The sequence below is a fragment of the Corythoichthys intestinalis genome, chromosome 21 (assembly GCF_030265065.1).
Source record: "Corythoichthys intestinalis isolate RoL2023-P3 chromosome 21, ASM3026506v1, whole genome shotgun sequence".
Classification (NCBI taxonomy): domain Eukaryota; kingdom Metazoa; phylum Chordata; class Actinopteri; order Syngnathiformes; family Syngnathidae; genus Corythoichthys; species Corythoichthys intestinalis.
The window spans coordinates 38,355,960-38,382,533 of NC_080415.1; the positions used below are offsets into that span (position 1 = coordinate 38,355,960).

Here is a 26,574-nt window from a genome sequence, read left to right on the forward strand (position 1 = left end):
AGATGTCATTTTGTGTCATCCGGCAAATTATCTCACTTTTGAATAGATGCAAAAGATCTGAGCTGGACATATATGGAGTGTTGGTGACAAAATTTGCCAGATGATACTTAATGACATCTGTCATAAGCATTCATTAACAGCCATGATAGTGTTATAATCATGTCATAATTATGACGGTCTTATGGCAGTCTTATGACACCATTGTCAAAGTGTTACCTATTAACCCAAATAAGTCAAAAGATAAGACGCACTGGACTATTAGCTGCAGGATTAAAAATGGTGGAAAAAAGTAGCGTCTTATAGTTCGAAAATTACGGTACCTAATAATGCTATTTAAGACTTTTTTTCTCCTGTCGTATGCTCTTTAACCTTGCCAAAAAGTACCGTTTTTTCTTCAAATTGAAAATACGTACACAGTATATTTTCATCGTCCACAAAATCTCCGATGCAAAATTTGTACACAAAATCGATGTGTTCAAATGAGACAAAAAGACACACCATTAAAATTACATCAACACTGTTAAACATAAAACTTTACTACATGGGATTTTGACTTATGCTGTTGCTTTTCACCTTTTGTTGCCATGTAAAACTCATTCAAACTGAGACCTCAGGCAATTTGAATCAGCACTAAAATGTACGGAGGTATGCATCTACAGCACATGTTGGAATTTTGTCTCCATTCATGCATTATTCATTGAGAAGAATGAGGAACATTCTGCGGGATTCGCAGCAAAAGCAACACCTAGTTGTGAAAATTAGGTAAGACTCTGCCCTTTCTCTACCCTCTTGTCTCTGGGTTGATTGCCTCTAATAATTTCCTACAGGCATCAGCTATGCTCATTTCCTTATTTATTGCCGTTTGCGTCTACCTTATGAGATCTAGCGTGTTTTCCGATTGCACTTGTTTTTGACCTCGCTTAAGCCTCTTCACCTTTTAACCTTGTATCGACCGCCACTCGGACGGCTACGGGGACCGTCTTTTTGACAATAGGCTCACGAACACAACCCACGAACCAATCCGTTCGGCGCTGATGATACGTCATTAAATTTTAACGCGCAACGCTAGGTGGTAATAAGTGTTTGCTACTCACTCCACCGCCAGAAAATTAGAGTCGAAAAGGGAGACGGTTGAAACGAGCAAAGATATTTTCCCGTTCCGAGATGGACAGTGTCCTTTCAAACAACAACGTGACTCATAATAGCAGTTGTTCGCCGCTAAAAGCATGAGTGTCATTAAATCAATAATTCATTTACTTTAATGAGATAAGTACTTGCAAAACTAATTGCACACTGCCCCATTTTGCTCAGCCAGTCACGGTCTCAATGCAAAATATCTCATTGCTATTGTAGCTGCAGGACAAAGAGAGATGGGAGACAGATAAATAGAGAGGTTGGGATTTAAGGAGGAGCAAATAAAACACAATCAAGGACTAAGAAGAAAAAAGAGGCATTTGTTAATGATGCGGTATTATGCAGTGGACTTTAAAAAACTGTGTGTCTCAGGACTTTTTGCTGATTATAAATCATCGCTGCGAGGTTCCGATTTATTTTGGGGCTCGGATGTGGTAACTTTTTGAGAAAAATGTTTCTAAAACATGGGAACTCTGCACAGGAAGGCCAGAGCCAATGGAAAATTTTGTTTCATAATATTTTAACACACTTCAAAAAGCGCTAGGAAATGGTTTGAGAGAAATCAATCGAGACTTCTAAAGTGGCCAGCAATGAGTCCAGATGTAAATCCCATAGAACACCTGTGGAGGGATCTGAAAATGGCACCCTTCAAATCTCATAGACCTGGAGCAGTTGGCCAGAGAAGAATGGTCTGAAATTCCAGCAAAGCATTCTAACAAACTCATTGATGGATACCGGAAGCGGTTGTTCACAGTTATTTTGTCCCAAGGTTGTGCTACCAAGTATTAGGCTGAGGGTGCCAATACTTTTGTCCGGTACATTTTTTGAGTTTTGTGTAAAATGATATTGATTTTTTTTTTTCATTCTCTTTTGTGTTTTTTCATTGCAAGAAAAATAAATGAAGATATTTCTATCAAAACTTTGTAATTGCAAACATTTTCTGGGAGAAATTGAGCATTATCTGACAGAATTGCAGGGGTGCCAGTACTTTTGGCCAACAATGTATTTTTTTTTTATAGTCCACTTCCATTCTCCTTGCAAGTTCTCAAAAAGGTAAGGTGCCTTCTCTCCTTATTTTGTGTAATTTATAAATGTGCTCCTAAGGATTTATATTTCAACTTGACATTTTAATGGTCCTTCGAGCCGGATCCTAACCACTAGTACTAATACTTTTGGCCAGCATCTGGTGCGCACCAGATTATTTAAATTGATCTTATTTCCGTCGATGTCTTTTTCGGGGCTCCGTAGGTGCGTACCAGTTTGCCTAATTTTATTTTATTTCTGTTGATATCCCTTCAGGGGCTCCGTAATAACATGCTACCATTTAACAATTTCTATCATACAAAGTCCCATATTGTTTAAACTTTTGGCCAGCAATGTATTAATTTTTTTATAGTCCTCTTCCATTTTCCTAGCAAGTTCTCCAAAAAGTAAGGTGCCTTCTGTCCTTATTTTGTGTAATTTATAATAATTTAAAAGTCCTCCTAATGATTTATATTTGAACTTGACATTTTAATGGTCCTTCGAGCCGGATCTTAACCACTGGACCACCAGGGATTGTGGAATCTGTATTGTGTAATTTTAGTATTGCATTGTATAGCTCCCCTCCATTCCCTCTGCAAGCTGTTCAATTAATTTAAGTGCCTTCTCTCCTTATTTTCTCTCATGTTTATAAATGTCCTCCTAAGGATTTGTCAAAACTTTATTTGAAAGCATTTTTTTCTTGATTTAGGTGAAATATTACCAACTTTTAGATGTATGGGATTAATAAACACAAATAGTAATATTAAAGTAAATGGAATAATCTGACGGATTAACCTATCAACTAGTCTTTAACACTCAAAACAAGATGGAGAATTAGTTGACTAGATTTAAGAACAATAATCTGATTAACACTTTATAAAGTGGAAGGCCCTAAAGGCTTCTTAACTAGTATGTCTAATTACACATCACGTATAATGTACAGGAATGATTCATGAAAATACACACACCGTGGTCTTCAAGTCTCGCTTATCGAAATTCAATGGCGGCACCTTGTCTTGCATGTTTATCGATAGAAACTGCATTTCTTCTCGTGGTTTTAGCTGAGAAACCACAACCTTGATCAATGCGACCGCAAGTGAGGAACATCAACATATCAGAACATCATGTCTCTTCTTTACAGATGCACCTGTCTACCAGAACATGCTCTATTACAGCAGATATAAAGATTGTGTTTTGCATAAAAGACAATTGATTTGGGGATGCTTACAAACAATAACATTACTGAGTAAGCAGAGGTGGATGAAATACTCACTTTTTTTAAACTTAAGTAAGCCCATTTAAGACATGTATCCCAGTAAAATCCTGTATCATGGCTTTTACACATGGGGAGATGTCCAAGGAATAACCCAGGGGATACTTTCACAGACTTGTCTCCCTGGCGCGATTTTTTTAAACCTGGGACATTACGTAATTTTTGGTTGGTAACAGCAACAAAATAAACAAATTTCCATATATGGACCATGGACTCTCCTTCTTAGCTCTACAATCCAGTCGCAATTAAATTTAGTTTTGTTTTCAGTTTAATTTGACTATTTCCAGTTTGCCAAGATGATAAATGTGATATTTACGTCATTCGCCTTCGTGCTGTGACCCTGGAATTGAATGGCCGTTTTCACAGATTCCATATCCCGGGTAAGTCTCGGACATTTATACTAAGACGTGACCCGTGTTGTTACGATGTACGGTGTTCAGGTATGTGTGAAAGTGGCTCTACAGATTCAGCTGCAAAAATGACTTTTTATTGTTATTTTATTGTTAGTGTTACTTATTATTTTGTTGTTGTGTTTTTTATTGTCTTTTTATTTGTATAAATACGTATCTAAGAAAAAATGTACACAAGTACAACAGTACTGTAATTTTCAGACTATAAGACGCTACTTTTTTTCCCCTTATTTTGAATCCTCCGGCTCATTTGTTGATTTATTTGGGTTAATAGGCAACACTTTATTTGACCAGGGTGACGTAACACTGCCGTAAGACGGTGATAATTATGACATGACACTATCATGGGCATAAATGAGTGCTTATGACAGATGTCATTCAGTGTCATCCAGCAAATTATGTCAGTAACTCTATCTATGTCCAGCTCGGATCTTTTACATCCATTCAAAAGTGAGTTAATTGTCCGGATGACAAAAATTTACCACGTTAACATTGTATGGGGTGTATTTCTGATTAGTTTAATGTTACCTTCATTGAAAAAAACAGTGCTCTCCCTTCAAAAATAAGGACATTTCTAAGCGACCCCAAACTTTAGAACGGTCGTGTATATATTATATATATATTGTATATTAGGAGTGTCAAACGATCAAAATTTTTAATCGAGTTAATTACAGCTTAAAAATTAATTAATCGTAATTAATCGCAATTCAAACCATCTATAAAATACGCCATATTTTTCGGTAAATTATTGTTGGAATGAAAAGATAAGAAACAAGGCGGATATATACATACAACATACTGTACATAAGTACTGTATTTGTTTATTGTAACAATAAATCCACAAATGGCATTATTAACATTCTTTCTGTTAAAGTGATCCACGGATAGAAAGACTTGTAGTTCTTAAAAGACAAATGTTATAGTTACAAGGTATAGTAATTTTATATTAAAACCCCTCTTCATGTTTTCGTTTGAATAAAATGTGTAAAATTTTCCATCAAAAGAAGAGATAATATAATAATAATAAGCATAAAAATAACAATCATAAGAATAGAGTGACACAAGTCTGAGTAAGTTTTACTTGTATTTTGCATAGCTATTTTGATATGGAATGCCAGTTCATTTTGCATTGTTGTTTAACTGTGTGTCAGAATAGGGCCTCATTACTATAGACTGAAGTGCTTTTCTTTTTGTGAACTTTTTTTTTTTTTTGAGAGAGAGAGGAATATTATTTTTGTTGTGCTTTCACCAAACGATACTTATGTTTGTTGTGAAGGAGAAGCTTATGCCAATAAACGGCGCGGTCCAAAGAACGCCTGTGTCCACTCGAGATATATATCTCTGCACATATCTTACTCAAAATACAACAAGAGACACATAATTGCCACTAAAAGAAAGAAAACTTACCGAAATATGTGTGGAGCACAAATAGCAATTTGCATTGCATTGTGCATACAGCATAAACATCTCACAACTACTAACTCTCCCACGTTTAGAAGAAATAACATTAGTATGGAGCGGCCGGTGGCATTCTCTTCACTCTTAATGTCCATAAACATTGTAATCTGTTTGAGGCAATGTGCGATCTGGTCATTCAGTGCATGCGTTAATTGCGTCAAATATTTTAACGTGATTAATTAAAAAAATTAATTAACGCCCATTAACGCGATAATTTTGACAGCCCTAATATATATATATATATATATATATATATATATATATATATATATATATATATATATATATATATATGTATATATATATATATATATATATATATTGGCAGCACTGTAAGCAGAAGCCTAACAAGCTCAAAAACCCCAACCCTCATCTTAATGGCTGATTACAAGCAACTATCAGGTGCATCCGCCACCTACTGTACAATAATGTGATGATTGTTATTGGTCAATATCTTGTTCACCTGCCTAAACTTGCTTGTACTCATGTTGTTGCCTCTCGTGCTCAGTTATGCTGTAGCTGTGTGGAGCTTATCAATTGCGCCAGAGGCATGAAAACAAAACTATGAATTTACAATGAGAAAAAAAGAAAAGTACCGTGTAACACAGGCGACAATTTGAAAATTACTGGAGTAAAAAGCACAGATACCTTCTGTAAAATGTAGTGAAGTCAAAAGTAACACTTAATATTTGTACTCAAGTACAGATACACAAAAATGTACTTCAATACAGTAATAAAGTACTTTTACTTCGTTACATTCCACCACTGTGAGACACTTTCTCATCCTACTGAATGGTGAAGTGTCTCAAAAATTTTGACCGAGGGTGTAAATGTTATAAGGCCTCTTATCACAACTAGAGACAGAAAAAAACCAAAAAACGTATACGTTTCATACACTAAACACCCATGTATTCCTTGATAGGATGGCTTCCCTGGCCTTGCCTCCCTCATTTTGTGTGCAGGCAGAAGAGAGAAAATCAATGGTTGGCGTCTCAATGAATGTGGCCAACATAAGATTGATCCAGACTCTAAATTGGGTCAACAGGATTGTCTATTTAAAGGGCAAGACCCCTTAATCATCGTTTTAGTTGAGATAAACTCTTAGGCATGTATTGTTCCTTTACAAGCACCTTGAAAATCAGCATCATTATTCAGCAAAATGAAAAAACAAGGCCAAGAAATACCATGCCAAGTGAAAGTTACATGAGCTTGGCGAGATGATCACATCCATCGATGCTAGAAACAAAAACAATGCTTGCATTGATAAAAGCAAACCACGTCAAATGGATTGGACATCTAGCTCTGTTGATGGCAGCCAATGAGTTAAGCAGTGTCTGACCAAGCCATGATAGAAATATTTTAACACTTGAGTATGCAGAAATTTAATATTAAAAGAAAAATATACCTTACAAATAGTCCCTGGGTTACAAGCAACTTCCGTTCCTATGCTAACGACGTAAACCGAATTTCTGCATCTGACCAAAGCACACGGTCCCAGGCTGTGTATTTTTGTGTGAGCCCAAGATTGAGCTTTTTGGCAACAAACACTCTAAGTGGGTCTGGCGTGCCACGAAAGATGCGCATGCTGAAAAGCACCTCATACCCACTGTGAAGTATTGGGGTGGGTCAGTGATGCTGTGGGTCTGTTTCGCTTCCAAAAGCCCTGGGAACCTTGTTAGGGTGCATGGCATCATGAATGCTTTGAAATACCAGGACATTTTAAATCGAAATCTGTTGTCCTCTGCCCGAAAGCTGAAGATGGGTCGTCACTGGGTCTTTCAGCAAGACAATGACCCTAAACATATGACCAAATCTACACAGAAATGGTTCACCAGACACAAAATCAAGCTCCTCCCATGGCTATCTCAGTCCCCAGACCTTGTTTTGTTGGAAAAAGGGGGTTGTACAAAGTATTAACACCAGGGGGGCTAATAATTGTGACACACATTATTTGATGTCAAATAATTTTTTCTTTATGTGGGATTTTTTCCCCACTGAATGAATGCACTTGTATTGAAGGTTGGATTTTTCTCTTTTTTTCCCATTAAGGTCCCATATTGAATTTAAAAAAAATTCTTAGAAGCTAAAAAACACATCTTTTTCAGGGGTGCCAATAATTACGGAGGGCACTGTATCTGGCGCTATCTAGCGTCGTGAATGGGGAGAGTAACTGAGATCTGTCATAACAGAACATCGCTTCAATGATATCTGGCGTCATCTAGCGTCGTGAATGGGTATAATGTCTAGACCGCGAATTTAAGACAACCCCCTCTTTTTCAATCTTATTTCAATGTAAAAAACACAGTCTTATATTTGGGCCAATACGGTATTGTATATATTTTTTAGGGCTGTCAAAATTATCGCGTTAACGGGCGGTAAATAATTTTTTAAATTAATCACGTTAAGATATTTGACGCATTTAACGCACATGCCCCACTCAAACAGATTGAAATGACAGCACAGTTTATTTCCACTTGTTGTGTTTTTGGGTGTTTTTCCGCCCTCTGCTGGCGTTTGGGTGCGACTGATTTTATGGGTTTCAGCACCACATGAATGTTGTGTAATTATTGACATCAACAATGGCGAGCCACTAGTTTATTTTTTTATTGAAAATTTTACAAATTTTATTAAAACGAAAACATTAAGACAGGTTTTAATATAAAATTTCAATAACTTCAACTAACATTTATCTTTTAAGAACTACAAGTCTTTCTATCCATGGATCGCTTTAACAATGTTTATAATGTTAATGCCATCTTGTTGATTTATTGTTATAATAAACAAATACAGTACTTATGTACCGTATGTTGAATGTATATATCCGTCTTGTGTCTTATCTTTCCAGTCCAACAATAATTTACAGAAAAATATGGCATAATTTATAGATGGTTTGAATTGCGATTCATAACTATTAATTTTTTAGCTGTAATTAACTCGATTAAAAATTTTAATCGTTTGACAGCCCTAATATATGTATGTATGTATGTATGTATGTACATATATACACACACACACACCATACAGTCGGGTATCGTAATCGGTATCGGGAGTATTGTACAACAGCTGCATTGGGAGTACAGTGTATACAGTATGTGTGCCTTTTTACACAAGTATTCAAAGAAGTGCTATTGTTTAGGTAAAGTTGCTAGTGACCTTTCCCCTTCAATACGTTCAAGGCCATTGCCTATAGAAATATGGAAAAGCAACAGAGGCCATTAAAAGGCATGTTTATTTTGCATTAAAATGGCCATTTCCCCTGGTAGCAGAGAAAAATCAGTCAATTCAGCACCTTTTTTCTGTGGTGGCCCCAGGGCTCTCGGTGTGTGTTTACAGTGTTGTGTCAAGGAATGTAGGTTAAGCAGTCAACACGCTGTCTGTACAGCTGCTGGTTCATCATATCGATGTACACTATTTGCAGATCTGGACAAGAAACGGTTGATTCATTCAGCTTTGCCTGGCAGTTCCTGGAAATGTGCTTTCAACTCATGGGACACTGATGCCGTTTTTTTGTTTCCTAATACAGATACCTACACTGCTGGCCAAAAGTATTGGCACCCCTGCAATTCTGTAAGATAACGCTCAATTTGTCCCAGAAAATGATTGCAATTACAAATGCTTTGGTAGGAACATCTCCATTTATTTTGCTTGCAATGAATAAACATAAAAGGTTTGCATGTAATGCAAAAGCTATCATTGATATTACAGGTCGTCCCCGGGTTACGATGGAGTTCCGTTCCTACAATGGTGACGTAACCAGAATTTCCGCGTAAGTCGCAATGAACCCTTTAAGTACTGGTGCACGATAATTGTTGGTCTGATAATTATCGGTCCGATAATAGGAATTATGCCGTCATCCCGATAATTCCAATAACATTTATATTAGGACCGATAATATGTACTGTTCTGGTTTACACAATAGTATGGGAAATCAGTTGACCATTTGCGGGGCATTGCTCCCACCTGCTGATCAGAATAATTCAATGCACCTATTTTTTGTTACAGTAGTTTGGTTCAATCACTTACACATTGCGGTGTCTAGCGGTAGCATTGACAGTCGTGAATGCTTTCTGTTACGTTTCCGCCTCGGAAATATATGTATTTTATGTTTACTATTACATATGGATGTGCAAAATAGGTTTACTTCTGTGGTGAAGGGTCATATGTACAGAACTTCATAAGTTGTCTTATAGAAGCCAGCCAATGCTTTAGTAGCTCAAGCTGGTGTGCTATGCTATACATATAATAGTTGTGTATATACGTGCATTGTGCAGTTTGTTGTATATTGAGTATTGAATATGTGTATTTTTCTGTTGTACTTTCACAATATCAAGACGAGTGTCTTCCCATAAAAGCAAGAAAAGACCAAAGCTTGTGGTTTATGGAAGTGTATTCATTCTTAGCTGGCTGTCAGGCAGTACAGAAGTGAAACGCACTGTTTTGTTCATGTCATTATGAAAAACCTGATGAGATCAAAGGCAAATCTATGTTGAATCCACCACTATTTTTATTTTTTTTAATTTTTTTTTTAAAACCTCCAGGTGTTCAAAATATCAGGTTATACATTTTAAAAATTAAATATTTATTATCGGTTATCGATATCGGTATCGGCTTTGAGGAGCAGGAAGTTATCGATATCGGTTTCAAAAAATGGATGTGGTGCACCCCTACCTTTAAGTACCTCTCAATACCCCCTCTATATCAAAATAACCATCCAAAAACAAGTATTAGACATCATTGTATTGTCCTCGCCAAAACGTTGGCGCTAAGTCCTACACTGCTGGCCAAAGGTATTGGCACCCCTGCAATTCCGTCAGATAATGCTCAATTTCTCCCAGAAAATGATTGCAATATTAATATTTTTGGTGGTAATATATCTTCGTTTATTTTTTTCGCAATGAAAAAACACAAAAGACAATGGAAAAAAAATTTAAATCGTTATCATTTTACACAAAATTCCAAAAATGGGCCGGGCAAAAGTATTGGTACCTTTTGAAAAATAATTTGATGCTTCTCTAATTCGTGTAATTGACAGCACCTGTTACTTACCTGTGGCACATAGCAGGTGGTGGCTATAACTAAATCACACTTGCAACCATTTAAAATGGATTAAAGATGATTCAACCTCTGCCCTGTGTCCTTGTGTGTACCACATTGAGCATGGAGAAAAGAAAGAAGACCAAAGAACTGTCTGAGGACTTGAGAAGCAAAATTGTGAGGAAGCATGGGCAATCTCCAAAGACCTGAATGTTCCTGTGTCTACCATGGGCAGTGTCATCAATAAGTGTAAAGCCCATGGCACTGTGGCTAACCTCCCTAGATGTGGACGGAAAAGAAAAATTGACGAGAGATTTAAACGAAAGATTGTGCGAATGGTGGATAAAGAGTCTTGACTAACATCCAAACAAGTTCAAGCTGTCCCGCAGTCCGAGGGTACAACAGTGTCAACCCGTAGTATCCGTTGGTGTTTGAATGAAAAGGGACTCTATGGTAGGATACCAAGGAAGACCCCACTTCTGACTCTGGTCAGATGACACAAAAGTAGAGCTTTTTGGAAAAAGGCATCAATATAGAGTTTACAGGGGGAAAAAACGAGGCCTTCAAAGAAAAGAACACGGTCCCCACAGTCAAACATGGCGGAGGTTCCCTGATGTTTTGGGGTTGCTTTGCTGCGTCTGGCACTGGACTGCTTGACCTTGTGCGTGGCATTATGAAGTCAGAAGACTACCAATAAATTTTGCAGAATAATGTGTGAGAAAGCTGGGTCTCCCTCAGAGGTCATGGGTTTTCCAGCAGGACAATGACCCAAAACACACTTCAAAAAGCACTAGAAAATGGTTTGAGAGAAAGCACTGGAGACTGGCCAGCAATGAGTCCAGACCTGAATCCCATAGAGCACCTCTTGAAGATCTGAAAATGTCACCCTTCAAATCTCAGAGACCTGGAGCAGTTGGCCAAAGAAGAATGGTCTAAAATTCCAGCAGAGCATTGTAAGAAACTCATTGAAGCGGTTGTCTGCAGTTATTTTGTCTAAAGGTTGTGCTACCAAGTATTAGGCTGAGGGGTGCCAATACTTTTGTCCGACCCATTTTTGGACTTTTGTGTAAAATGGTAATGATTTTTCATTTTCATCCCTTGTGTTATTTCATTGCAAGCAAAATCAATGAAGATATTACTTCCAAAGCATTTGTAATTGCAATCATTTTCTGGGAGAAATCGCAAAATTGCAGGGGTGCAATTGGCATTGGCACCCCTGAAAAAGGTGTGTTTTTTAGCTTCTAATATTTTTTTTTAATTCAAATAATACGGGACCTTATTGGGAAAAAAAGAAAAATCCAACCTTCAATACAAGTGCATTCATTCAGTGGGGAAAAAATCCCACATAAAGAAAAAATGATTTGACATCAAATAATGTGTGTCACAATTATTAGCACCCCTGGTGTTAATACTTTGTACAACCCCCTTTTGCCAACAAAACAAGGTCTGGGGACTGAGATGGCCATGGGAGGAGTTTGATTTTGTGTCTGGTGAACCATTTCTGTGTAGATATACAGTGCCTTGCAAAAGTATTCGGCCCCCTTGAACCTTGCAACCTTTCGCCACATTTCAGGCTTCAAACATAAAGATATAAAATTTTAATTTTTTGTCAAGAATCAACAACAAGTGGGACACAATCGTCAAGTGGAAGAAAATTTATTGGATAATTTAAACTTTTTTAACAAATAAAAAACTGAAAAGTGGGGCGTGCAATATTATTCGGCCCCCTTGCGTTAATACTTTGTAGCGCCACCTTTTGCTCCAATTACAGCTGCAAGTCGCTTGGGGTATGTTTCTATCAGTTTTGCACATCGAGAGACTGACATTCTTGCCCATTCTTCCTTGCAAAACAGCTCGAGCTCAGTGAGGTTGGATGGAGAGTGTTTGTGAACAGCAGTCTTCAGCTCTTTCCACAGATTCTCCATTGGATTCAGGTCTGGACTTTGACTTGGCCATTCTAACACCTGGATACTTTTATTTTTGAACCATTCCATTGTAGATTTGGCTTTATGTTTTGGATCATTGTCCTGTTGGAAGATAAATCTCCGTCCCAGTCTCAGGTCTTGTGCAGATACCAACAGGTTTTCTTCCAGAATGTTCCTGTATTTGGCTGCATCCATCTTCCCGTCACTTTTAACCATCTTCCCTGTCCCTGCTTAAGAAAAGCAGGCCCAAACCATGATGCTGCCACCACCATGTTTGACAGTGGGGATGATGTGTTCAGGGTGATGAGCTGTGTTGCTTTTACGCCAAACATATCGTTTTGCATTGTGGCCAAAAAGTTCAATTTTGGTTTCATCTGACCAGAGCACCTTCCACATGTTTGGTGTGTCTCCCAGGTGGCTTGTGGCAAACTTTAAACGAGACTTTTTATGGATATCTTTGAGAAATGGCTTTCTTCTTGCCACTCTTCCATAAAGGCCAGATTTGTGCAGTGTACGACTGATTGTTGTCCTATGGACAGACTCTCCCACCTCAGCTGTAGATCTCTGCAGTTCATCCAGAGTGATCATGGGCCTCTTGGCTGCATCTCTGATCAGTTTTCTCCTTGTTTGAGAAGAAAGTTTGGAAGGACGGCCGGGTCTTGGCAGATTTGCAATTTAATTTCATATCTTTACGTTTGAAGCCTGAAATGTGGCGAAAGGTTGCAAGATTCAAGGGGGCCGAATACTTTTGCAAGGCACTGTATGTTTAGGGTCATTGTCTTGCTAAAAGACCCAGTGACGACCCATCTTCAGCCTTCGGGCAGAGGGCAACAGATTTTGATTTAAAATATCCTGGTATTTCAAAGCATTCATGATGCCATGCACCCTAACAAGGTTCCCAGGGCCTTTGGAAGCAAAACAGCCCCACAGCATCACTGATGCACCCATACTTCACAGTAGGTATGAGGTGCTTTTCAGCATGCGCAGCTTTCGTGGCACACCAGACCCACTTAGAGTGTTTGTTGCCAAAAAGCTCAATCTTGGTCTCACACAAAAATACACACGGTCCCAGTTGAAGCCTGAGACCGTGTGCTTTGGTCAGATGAGACCAAGATTGAGCTTTTTGGCAACAAACACTTGTATTGAAGGTTGGATTTTGCTCTTTTTTCCATTAAGGTCCCATATTATTTGAATTAAAAAAACATATTAGAAGCTAAAAAAAACCACATCTTTTTCAGGGGTGCCAGTAATTATGGAGGGCTGTGTATACACAAAATGATTGAAAAGATTTTTTCATAGTGCCTTGAACTACATTTTAGGAATAGAAATAGTCAAAATGTAAGTGCTATAACAAAATACATGATCAATCATTTTACTAAATAATAAACTAGTGTGCAGCAGTTGATAACTAGACCTCAAAGAGCATATGTTAATCGCCATCGGAACGTTATTTCTTAGTAATCCCCAATACCTATGACATCATTTTAGTGCTGAAACTAGTATCTGTGCAACACTAGCATCACATTTTATTCTGGAGTAAATGTAGACAGTGCATTTTAAAATGACAAAACGGTGAGAAGGATGAGACGTATTTGTCGGAATTGCATAATAAAGCTTGAAGGAAAGCACATTGACTTTGAACTTTTGGCTGTGAAGACGTAAACTAATAAACTACAAACTTTGCCTCATAAATCAAAAAGAGGTTTGACACGAATCACATTGATATTCCATAATTCAACCTAAAATGAGGGTGCTGGCGGATGCAGCGCAGCACATTGTGAATTGGGATGTGTAGTGTAGGTTTGTTGTGTGATGATTTAATAAGTCTGCTGCATACACACGCGCGCACATACACGTACATACAGTGCATTTAAGTTGGAACCATAAGGGCTAACACAAGCTCAATCGTAATACGAAAAATACAGACATGCCCGAGGAGAAATAATAAATAACAGCTATATGGAAATATACTGTAACATATGTTGGAAGCCATCCAGCCAGCAACACAGAGAGGTCCCCAATTCACTAATCTTGGCCAAAACTAATTCAGAACTGTATGTTTACAGTTCCACAAAAATGAGAACTGTAACCTGTAACCAAATCAAAGGCTTCGAAACACAAGTTGAAAATTTATTCCGAGTCAACAGCAATCATATAGCACGGAGGGACCCAGGCGAGGATCCAAGGTCACCATATTACAAGTTAACAAAAGGTTCCTGAGAAAAATGGCAACGATTAGTTAAACATTCTTTTGAAGGCTCTCGCGGGGCGGGCTGTGGGCAGAAAAAAGGGTGTGTTTAAGCATTATTTAGGATTATTGTCTGTTTGTGGATTGGACATGAGGATTCGGGAGTTACTGTTGTCAGGATAAGGAGGTAATTTAATTTTTCATGTTCCTTATCCGATTACTCGATTATTCGAACTAATGGTTCATCGATTAATCGACTACTAAAATAATCGATAGCTGCAGCCCTAGTGTTGTCAGTTGGATATCGGGCGTTCTCCGGTGTTCCTTGCGTTGGGACAGGGCGTCCCGCCATTTATTCTGGACAACTAATTGCGAGAGTTGGTAGTGCAGACGTGGGCTTGTAGATGTCAGTGTCAATCTTGCTCAGTCATTTGCGTGACGCACACATTGGGCTTCGGTGATAAGAAGGCGTCATGTATCTCTTATGCCCTATGTTCTGCTTGTTTTTCTTAAACCATGGTATTCCCTAATTGCTTATATTGTGTTAGAATATTGCAAACAGTTAGATGGTGCCTACGAGAAAAGGTACTATATCCTTCGCTCCCGAAATTGCATTTTATTTCATTAAATTCATTGAAAGCCCTCGAATCAAATCAAATCCTAGCACTGGGGATTCACACCCCTGATTCCTACACTTTTTTGTGAAGCAAGGCCCCAGTCCTTCCACGTGTAACGCAAACGCTGTCTCGGCTAAAACCCACATCCTGCGAGTTACACGTGTTTCTGGATAATCATACATGTTCATAGGAGCGCTGAAGCAAAACTACTCATGCTGGCAATGATTAGATAGACGAAGCTCCGAACGCACGTACGCGCACGCTCGCAGAGGAACATGCAAATGAAGTCAGAACATAAACGCTGTCAAGCTTGGGAAAGGAACAGCATCAAAGACAAAAGGAAGTCTAATTAAACAGAGCCAAGGATCAGAGTTGAATATATCAAATACTTGAAGCTCAGATTTCTTTGCTTTGTGTCCAAACAAGCTGCTGTTTAAAATGGAATTCCGTCTAACTCGGCCTTGGTTTTTTTCTCCGTCCGGACTCAAACACAGAGGCGCGATGCCCCGAACCCCCGTGGGACTTCAATGGGAATCTAATTAACCAAGATCAATATTAACACCGTCTCCCTCGCTCCCCCTTTCTTCCTCTCTCCCTCGCCATGCCTTCCATGTTCCACGCCTGCATTTGAACAGCTGGAGGAAATCATTTCTCCACCTCAGTGATGATAGCATGAAAAAGCAAGAGAGCAAGACGGGCGGAGAGTTTTATAAGGTGTCGCGGAAAGGAGGAAAAATAGCTAGCGAGTGAACGAAAACAAAGAAAAATGACTGAAAATTGTGCGGTAAACAAAAAGGAGGGGGGAAGGATGAGAGGTTCCAGAAACAGATGATTTGGAGATGTTAAAGCAACACTACGTAACTTTTCAACATTTATAAAATATTTTTATAACATTTATGATGATGTGTCGACTGACAACTATAGTTGAATGACACCTATTTTATATCTTGAGGCGGTTTGTATCACTTTCACAAGCACTAATTAACTTTGAGGAGGGTGGCAGGAACCCTGCCACATACACAAATTAAAAAAAAAAAAAAAAAAAAAAAGGTTGGTAACCATTGTTTATCCACAACTTGATTCATTGCCTTATTCATAGACTTCATTATTATTGACGTGTCACTTCATCATTCTTTGCGTAACGCCTTATCAGAGAGGGCCGAGCTTCATTTAGTAATAGCCGAAGACGGCATACGCTCACGTCGGACTTAAGCTTAAATTTACTCACGATTGGATTCAACTACGAAAGCTGTACCGCAGTTAGCGAAATAACTGCACAGTTTCTTTGCTTTTAACCAAGAATCAAGACTGTTTTATGTCCATATTTATGAAGAATTCGGGGATTTAAGCATTTATTCTCAAGAATTTTTGCCAGAAAAGCTGTTTACGCCAGGCGGCCGCTAGCCTCATACGCTAACAGAGTAGCGTTGTACTTCGACAATATACGTGAAATAAACGCTAACTGCGCAGTTTCTTTGCTTTTAACCAAGAATCGGGACTGTTTTACGTCCATATCTATTAAGAATTTGGGGATTTCAGTATTTATTCACAAGAATTTTCGCCAGAAAAGCTCTGTTTACGCCACGCCTCCGCTGGCCTCATTCTCTAACGGAGTAGCATTGTACTTCGACAATATACGTGAAATAAATGCTAATTGCACGGCTTCTTTGTTTTTAACCAAGAATGGAGACTGTTTTACCTCCATATCGATGACGAATTCGGGGATGTAAGCATTTGTTCACAAGAATTTTCACCAGAAAAGCTCTGTTTACGCCAGGCGGCCACTAGCCTCCTTCGCTAAGAGAGTAGCATTGTACTGCGACAATATACGTAAAATAAACACTAACTGCACGGTTTCATTGCTTTTAACCAAGAATTGAGACTGTTTTACGTCCATGCCTATAAAGAATTCAGGGATTTAAGCATTTATTCACAAGAATTTTTTTCACCAGAAAAGCTCTGTTTACGTCAGGTGGCCGCTAGCCTCATTCGCTAACAGAGTACCTTTGTGCTTCGACAATATATGTAAAATAAGCGCAAACTGCACAGTTTCTTTGCTTTTAACCAAGAAGTGAGACTGTTTTACGTCCATATCTATTAAGAATTTGAGGATTTAAGCATTTATTCACAAGGATTTTCGCCAGAAAAGCTCTGTTTACCCCAGGCTAGCCTCCTTCGCTGAGAGAGTAGCATTGTACTTCGACAATATATGTAAAATGAATGCTAACTGCACAGTTTCATTGCTTTTAACCAAGAATCGAGTCTGTTTTACATCCATATCTATGAAGAATTTGGGGATTTAAGCATTTATTAACAAGAATTTTTGCCAGAAAAGCTCTGTTAACATATGGCGGCCGCTAGCCTCATTCGCTAACAGTATACAGTATAGTGGTATAATGATAATAAAGGGCTTTTCTATTCTATAATAAGTTGTGATTCTATATAGAATTTATTAATAATCAATTTACATATTATGTGTAATTGATTCTGCATGTTTTCCTCAAGTATTTGATGTTAAATTGAGTGATTTATTAGATGTTGAAAACTTAAAAGCTTATATTAAAAAAGAAAAAAAAAAAAAGTTTCTATTTTGGTCAAAAACTTATATGATATGTTAAATATTGCTATTGATCCTGAAAATATAGGTGATTATCTCTGCATTTGGTGATTTTTGTGCATCTAGTGTAAAATCTGAGACTTTTAATAGCTATTTTAAGTTGTGTTATACTGACATAAAAAAAATAAATCTGGATTTTATAAGGGAACGACTTTGAATTTTTTGATGCCGCTGCTCATTGAGATCATATATGGCTAAGGTAGGTCCCTGTTTTGGTTTTAGGTTGGTAGCAGCTTTGGTTTTGAAAATATTTGAAGTTATTGAAATCGGCCCCCTACGAATCGGCCCCGTTTCCCGTGTCATGTCAATAGGTTATCAAGTCTATGCCATATTACTTTTCATCCTTCACACAGCCGCTGGAAACAGAAATGTTGTTTAATCCATCTGCAGGCGACCATCGTGATTTTATGAGACTGTGCGCTGGTCGTCATGGAAAACGCAGTCCTCCTTAAAACGGAAGTTCAGGATTTTTGACATTAGGCTTAATCTTCGAGTTAGCAGGTGTTCAGTTACTTGGCGGCGTTGATTTCAACAATTCCGTTTCGTTTGAAGTTATTTGTCAGTTTCAGGGCTCCTTAGTGGCTAAGCTAGAGCATCACGCCAGCGAGTGAAAGCCAGGTTAATGTTTATTCTGTATATTCTGGTAGCCTCCCTAACTTTTTCTTCCTCCGACAAAACTTTTTGTCTCTTTTGTTGCTCTGCCATCTTTGCAGAATTCCCACTTCGACTTCTGTCTTTATAATGAATTGGGAAAGGGGGAAGTGACATATGCCATACAGCAGTCAGCACATTTGTAGTCTTTTTTTGTATGGCAGGCTTCCTGCCGCCCTCCTCAAAGTTAATTAGTGCCAGTGAATGCTATACAGACCCCCTCAAGAGCTGTCATTCAACATATCAGAAATGTTATGAAAATATTAAGATTAAAAAGTTATCTAGTGTTGATTTAAGTAATTGTTGAGGTAATTATCGAGGTTTGATTGATTAAATATTTGCTTGATTGATTGATTGAATATTTGCTTGTGCTCATATATACCATAAATAATACATATTGCCATATCTTTCTTACTAATATAACCAGTAAATGATTATTGCTTGCTATACCAGGTTGTAGTATAATGCTTAAGTGTTACGAAGAGTAAAAGAGGGTCGGGATGACAACTGCCTGGCTTCATGGCCGCATCATTGCGTAACTAGACCTTCCGAGGCATCTTCAGCACCTGGCATCTGGACTTTCGTCTAGACCTTCGAGGACAATTTTCCATCCGAGGACATCTTCCATGGCCGCAGCGTTGCATAACTGAAGTGTCTGGGTCATTTTGACTGTTTACATGATTGTTTACATGAGCCCTTGCCTACACACGTGTACTTACTTAGTTCCACCTACATGCACACACATATACAATCGAAAATCACATGGGTGTCTCCAGCTTGCTTTCCCCCTCCCTCAGGGCGGCACCCATTTTTTAGGACAAACCCCTAAATAAAATACCAAGGAGGATTTTTTTCTTTAGATCAATTTTGGTGACTGTCACTAGTCACTCTTTTGCTCTCCTTGGCCAAGAAAACTGAGTGTCTTCTCTCCTTATTTTTGGGTAATTTTACAATGTCTACCTAAGGATCTATTTTTGAACTTGACATTTATTTGGTCAATAGAGCCGGATTGCGACATACCTGGTGTTTCCTGGAGCGGAGGGGATTTCCATTCAAAGCGTGCACGTCCCTCGGTTTTCGAGGGGACTGGTCTCACCTCCGCTTCTGGAGGCGAAGGGAGACTCTTCATTTTTTAAAAAAAATATATTTTTAAATCCCGATCTTTTTCACCCGATTCCAATCTTCTAAAAATTACGTCATCTTGCCCAATTTCCGACAACTCTAATTTTAATCTGTTCAATTAATCAGCGTGGTTGAGGAGTGAAATGAGGTTAAAAAGTGAGTGTAGTGACAAGAAGCTGAGAGGAAGATGTAGGGGACAGGAAGACAGATGAAAGGAAGACACCAAGGGAGAGAACGGGGTGAGGGAGCAGGAGAATAGAGGAGCACTGGAGATACAGAGGGGCAGTGTGGGAGCTCTGGTATATGCAAACCCCAAAGCCCTCCTGCTCTCCTCATTAGCCACAATGGAGCTATGGGAGAGTGATCAAAGGCCGGGTGTGGACAGAGCGGCGCACAGCTGTCACACTGTCACCACTCTGGGAGGACTCTGACACAGAAGCAGAGAAACAGAGAGAGATGAATGTGCCGCTAGTCTACCATTGGAACTAGGGTGAGGAGAAAGGGGAGGTACGGTATAGGTGAGAGAGGAAAATAATAGGAAAGAAGAAGATGTGCAAAGTCGCGGATGGAGAAATTTTAAAATGCAATGACTAAAATAGCCAAGTGCTCATAATAAAGGTAGGTGATTAAAAAAGCAAAGTAAAAATCAAGTGCAAACATTGTTTTCAAATAGACGGAACAACCACGCGCACTCGGCACATCCATCATTCCGATCCGATCCAGCATTTCCTTCTACTCTCTCATTGTCTCTCTGCTAATCACTCCGTCCAGACCACAGAGGTGAACAAAGCGCATGTGCCTTCTGCAACTCATTTGTCACTCTCACCACTCTTTGTCACACTCCTCTTCATCACGACACCCTTCTAGGGGTGTAATGGGATACCCTCTATGGCACAGCACAATGTTGTATGGATGAAAGACACTGATCTTGACTAGGTAAAAAATTAGGGCTGTCAAAATTATCGCGTTAACAGGCGGTAATTAATTTTTAAAAATTAATCACTTTAAAATATTTGATGCAATTAACGCACATGCCTCGCTCAAACAGATTAAAATGACAGCAGTGTAATGTCCGCTTGTTACTTGTGTTTTTTTGGTGTTTTGTCGCCCTCTGCTGGCGCTTGGGTGCGACTGATTTTATGGCTTTCAGCACCATGAGTAAGAGGTATTTACCCCAAGTGGGAGCTTCCATGATCCTAATAAATTTGATAATAATTTAAAAAATATATAATTATATTATATATATAGTAATTATTTTATTAAATAAAAATGCACGTTGATACGACGCACATAAACGTAACTTCCATTGTATAAAATCGTAAGAAAGTTGTATGGACTTACAACCCGCTAGCTTGTTGTTACTTGTTGTCTTCGAAAATTATACTTGGTTGTGTGACGGCGCTTCAAATGTTCGTTCATAGCCGACATGCTACAGTGGTATGCGAGCTCAGCTTAGCAAAGAGTACACGCAGTGGCACCCTCCAGATTTTCCTTGAAATAATTCCTGACTCTGGCTATTCTGGTCCGCTTTTTTGGCTTTATGCCACTTTCACGTGTCACCAATTCTGCCCTTTTTGGTAATTGGCGGTGTTTTCAACTCCTCGCCGTAGTGAGGAGTGAACCGGTGATTCACTTGGCTCGTTGTCGTCGGTTCGTCCGATTTTCTCCTCAGGAAGGCGGCGGCGTGAATAAAAACACCGAGAGGCGTCGGATGGCTCTTTATGAATAGTTTTATTGACCAAAACAAAAACGTGGGGGATGCAGCCACTGAACTCCGCGCTACCTGTACACTTTCCCAACTCACGGATCTCGCTCTCTCTCTCTCGCTCTCCCACTTTCTTCGTTTTTGCTCAATCTGACAATGCCGGTGACATTGAAATAACAGCGGCCCCCTTGGGGTACCAGTAACAACCGCTTGCATCGCGAGCGCCCACCATTATACTTTACTTTACTTTATTGTAACTTTATCCGCATGTAATTTTTTTTTTTTTTTTCAACCCGTCATTACCTGTCGACGGTATGTTTTGCCCGTCAAAGCATTTACGTCATCGATGACGTCGACTAGTCGGGACAGTTCTAGTTTCAAGACTACAGTTACAGTTAGACTTCACTTTGATGGCAGTTCTTGCAATTTTGTTGTTTTATCACAATAGATTGGTTTATTTACATTTCAGAAACCAGAAGCCATTCATTTACGAATGTGATCGCACTTTAGTTTACATATCTAAATGTTCAGATATTAAGTTTTGTATGGGGCAAAATAACATGTTTTTTCTGTCAAATATATTGTTATAATCATTTGTTTCAGATGTACCGATATTATTTTCTGTATAAAAATTTGGTGTTCAAAAAGTCTTTTTTCAAACTTGAGTCTTGAAAAAGAGGGGGTCGTCTTATAATCAGGGCCGTCTTATATTCGGGCCAATACGGTATTTTTTTTTTTTTCCTTTTCATTGCACATTTTTGGGCTGGTGCGACTTATAATCAGGTGCGACGTACAGTCCAAAAAATACGGTATATGTACAAAAATTTGTCCGAGAGATGAAGAGGACGCTCGCCGTTAGCATTAAAGATGTCCCGATCGATCGTGATGCCGATCAATCGGGTCCGATCATTTTCAAAGTATCCGAATCGGCAAAAAAATATCGGACATGCCTTTTTTTAATATATATATATTTTTTAATTAAATCGTTTTCTAATTGTATTTAACATTACCGACAAAATGTCTTGCATTCATCCAGAGTCTTTAGTTTTGGCTTAAAGTAGGGCTATCAAATTTATCGCGTGAACGGCGGTAATTCATTTTTTTTAATTGATCACGTTAAAATATTTAATGCAATTATCGCATGCGCTGCACGACCCACTCACGCATTGTCGCGTTCAATCTATAATGGCACCGTTTTACCTATATATAGAGCTAACAGGCAGCGTAAAATGAGTAGAGAGAATTTTGGCAGTCTTTGGAGCCTCTTTTTAATTGGCTAAAGCCTTAAAATCCCTCTCTCAACAATTAGAAATATCGTGGGAAGCAATGTGGGGAACAACAGTAGTAGTTGATCTTTTTCTTAACACCCCATGTTATTTCCCAACGCAGAGAAGATATATCAATTGGTGTCACGACGCACAGTCATGGTTGCACTTCCCATCATGCATTTGGGGAGAACAGTTCAGTTCAATGGCTACAGTATCATTTACTGAAAGCTCAACAAATACACTAGATGGCAATATTTAGTCACAATATACAAAGTCACATTTATCCTTTAAGAATTACAAGTCTTTCTATCCGTGGATCCCTTTCACAGAAAGAATGTTAATAATGTAAATGCCATCTTGAGGATTTATTGTCATAATAAACAAATACAGTACTTATGTACTGTATGTTGAATGTAAATATTCATCCGAGCTTTATTCATCTTTTTCTTAATGCATTGCCAAAATGTATATGATCGGGAAAAATTATCGGGAATGATTGGAATTGAATCAGGAGCAAAAAAAAAAAAAAGCAATCGGATCGGGAAATATCGGGATCGGCAGATACTCAAACTAAAACGATCGGGATCGGATCGGGAGCAAAAAAACATGATCGGAACAACCCTAGTTAGCATTATTTTGTTGTAAATTGGCTAACTGTATGTGAATTGTTCACCCTATGTTTATATAGTTGTATTTGTTGTGAATAAAGTTTTTTTTTTTTTTTTTTTCAAGTGCTGTGTGCTCTTGTTTGGTTCAAAAATACTGCATACACTCTGAAAAATGAGAGCGCCACTGCCACCCACTGAGTGGATGTGTAATTACACTTTATTTTAGTACCGCGAAAATGTATGTTCCATGAGGTCGCGCCACACTTGCCACGTTTACATGGAGCCAAATATTCCAATTCCAATCAGAATATTTTTTCAAACCGAATAAATGTGTTCCATATAAACACCTCATTCGGAATGAACAGGCCCAAACCGAATGGAATTTCATTCCGATTCACAGGGGTGGAATATTCCTTTTCCCAAACCGATTAGAAGTAAAATTATATCATGTAAACAGGGAAGCGGAATGGTGTCTGGTTGCGTTCTTTCTGCACATGCTCCCTACTGATGTGGTGACGTCACTTGGTGACGTAAGTAACGTCACATGCAACATGGCTTCCAAGCACACGCACAGCGCACCCACACAACTTTTTAAATGAACGGCGTGTCATTCTGAAGTTCTGTTTCCACTCGAAAAGTTAGAACAGCAGCTGATCTGACGATCGATCTCCATGTTTTGCAACGTGACGCTTTGTTTTGATTAATCTGCGCATGTCAGACGGCAGTTGTCAAACGTCCTTTCGGAATAAAGGCAGACACATGTAAACGCTGGATCGGAATAGATGAAGTGACATGTAAACAGCTGATGTGAAATTTCCATTCGGAATGATTTGAATCGGGATGAATAAAAGTCAGCATGTAAACGTGGCTACTGTTGGAGAAGTACTGGTCTAGAAGGAAGGTGTAGCATGAGAGCGAGAGAGAAAGATGGTGAGGAGAGTTGTCCTGCCCCTCTCCCCAGCATTAATTATGACGGTCTCCACTTTGAGGTCAATTACCATAAATCAAAGTTAGAATAATAAGCCCATCAAAGGCTTGTTCAGTCATTGGCCTCTCCTGTCCTATCACACAGCTTCATCATGTTTTATGTTCACTCTACCAAGCAGGAGCTGGGAGGTTATGACTTTAATTCACTTCAGAATTCTTTATTTCTCTCTATCGCTCCACAGCTCGGATGTCTATCAAGAATAATAATATGTCACAATTGTCATAACTGATGACTGTTCACAGACCGACGTCTTTTCTTGAACTGGTATTTTGAAGACTGCCGCTATAAAGTATGATATGTATAGAAAATTTTTGGTATGACTTCTCAATACAGTCCCTGACAAAAGTCTTGTCGCTTATCCATTTTGTAGAAACAGTTGCTAATAACCTGACTTTTAATGATTCAATTGGTTTCAGAAATGGCTCATATGAAAGCTAAGACCCTCCCAAATGATGTTGAATGTACAAAAATATATTTGTTTCACTGAAAAAAGATGTATCATTTAACACTAGAAAACCCAGCAGAAGCCGACTCGGCCTTTCTCAAGTCAAATACTCCTAATATTACCAAGCAATGGCCGATTTGGCCTCTCCTCCGGAAAAACCACAGAGATGGCCAAAATGACTCAAATGCTTTTGAATTAGCAAGTCGACAGACAGCAACCATTCATATGTAAATGCAACCACTAGACATAAATTGTGGTAGTATGTGGCTCAAACGGAAGGGAGCACGCCACAGTTGCATTTTTCATGTGATAGTTTGTGTCAGTTCAAGTGAAGCTACATTTATTTATGGAGTTTTACAGTTTTTACACATTTTTTAACTCACTTCTCCTATACTCCACGCAAAAAAAACAGAAAAAACGGCCCAAATGTGTACATTGTTTTGAAAAAAAAAAAGTTTTAGAACTGCAATTTGAATGTAAAGCCGGAGTTGCGTCTATAGTTTAGAAGGACTGAATCAGGGGCATGGATCATGGATTTAAAATACACATTTATAGGAGTATAGGAGAAGTGAGTTTAAAAAAAGGTTTAAGAAAAAGTATAAAACTCCGTAAGTAAATATTGCTTGACTTGAAGTGACACAAACTATCACATGAATAGTTCAACCGTGGTGTGTTCCCCTCCGTTTGGGCCGCATACCAACGCAATGTATATCTAGTGGTTGGCCGGGACTTCTAGAGTTGATGAAGACATGAAGGTCAAATTTTGGCAAGACAAAAGTTTTGTCGCCTACAGAAAGTAGTGTGAAAATTGAACAAAAAAATGTACTTCAAATACAGAAATATGTTACATAACATAAGCGAATTCAGTAGTGGTGCTGTGAGATCCAAATTTGATACTTTGTATGACTTGTATGTCTTGCATGCCTCCCAGAGTTCATCGACATTCTTAGGTTTCGTCTTCCATGCTTCCTCTTTCATCCTACCCCAGACGTGCTCAATGATGTTCATGTCTGCTGACTGTTGATCTTCTTTGCCTTGAGGAACTTTGAGGTAGAGATTAAAGTATACGAAGAAGCACCATCCTGCTGCAGAATTTGTCCCTTTTTATGGTTAGGAACGTAAGAGGCAGCTAAGATTTGTTGATATTTCAGACTATTAATGTTGCCTTCCACCCTGCAGATCTCTCGCACACGCCCATACTGGATGTAACCCCAGACCATGATATTGCCACAACCACCTTCACTGTTTTCTGAGTGAATCTCGGATCCATACGGGCTCCAGTGGGTCTCCTGCAATATTTACGGCAACTGTGGTGTAACTCAATGGAATATTCATCTGTAAAATCCACCTTTTGCCACTTTTCTAGCGTCCATCCTTTTGACAGGCTGTGGGCCTTGGCAAATGCCATACAGATTTTTAATTGTCTGCACCCTGAGAGATCTGCAGGGTGGAAGTCAACATAAATAGTCTGAGATATCAACAAATCTTAGCTGCCTCTTTCATTCCTAACCATAAAAAGGGACAAATTCTGCAGCAGGATGGTGCTCCATCGCATACTTCAATTTCTACTTCAAAGTCCCTCAAGGCAAAGAAGATGGAGATCCTCCAGGACTGGCCAGCCCAGTCACCAGACATGAACATCATTGAGCATGTCTAGAGTAGGATGAAAGAGGAAGCATGGAAGACGAAACCCAAGAACGTTGATGAACTCTGGGAGGCATGCAAGACTGCTATCTTTGATGTTCCTGATGACTTCATCAATAAATTGTATGAATCCTTGCCGAACCTTCAAGCCCATGGAAGTCATACAAAATATTAAATCTGGATGTCACAGCACCACTACTGAATTCGCTTATGTTATGTAACATATTTTTTAGGGCTGTCAAAATTATCGCGTTAACGGATGGTAATTAATTTTTTAAATGATTGACGTTAAACTATTTGACGCAATTAGCGCACATGTCCCCCTCAAACAGATTAAAATGACAACACAGTGCAATGCCAACTTGTTACTTGTGTTTATTGGAGTTTTGCTGGCCTCTGCTGGCGCTTGGGTGTGAATGATTTTATGGGCTTAAGCACCCATGAGCATTGTGTAATTATTGACA

The 26,574-nt window shown here is 38.8% G+C and overlaps 1 protein-coding gene across 9 annotated transcripts in view; it reads right to left on the minus strand.

The window, feature by feature from the left end:
* rbfox3a (RNA binding fox-1 homolog 3a) overlaps positions 1-26,574 on the minus strand; it is a 597,184-nt gene that overhangs the window by 351,547 nt on the left and 219,063 nt on the right. The gene's annotated exons all lie outside the window — the stretch shown is intronic.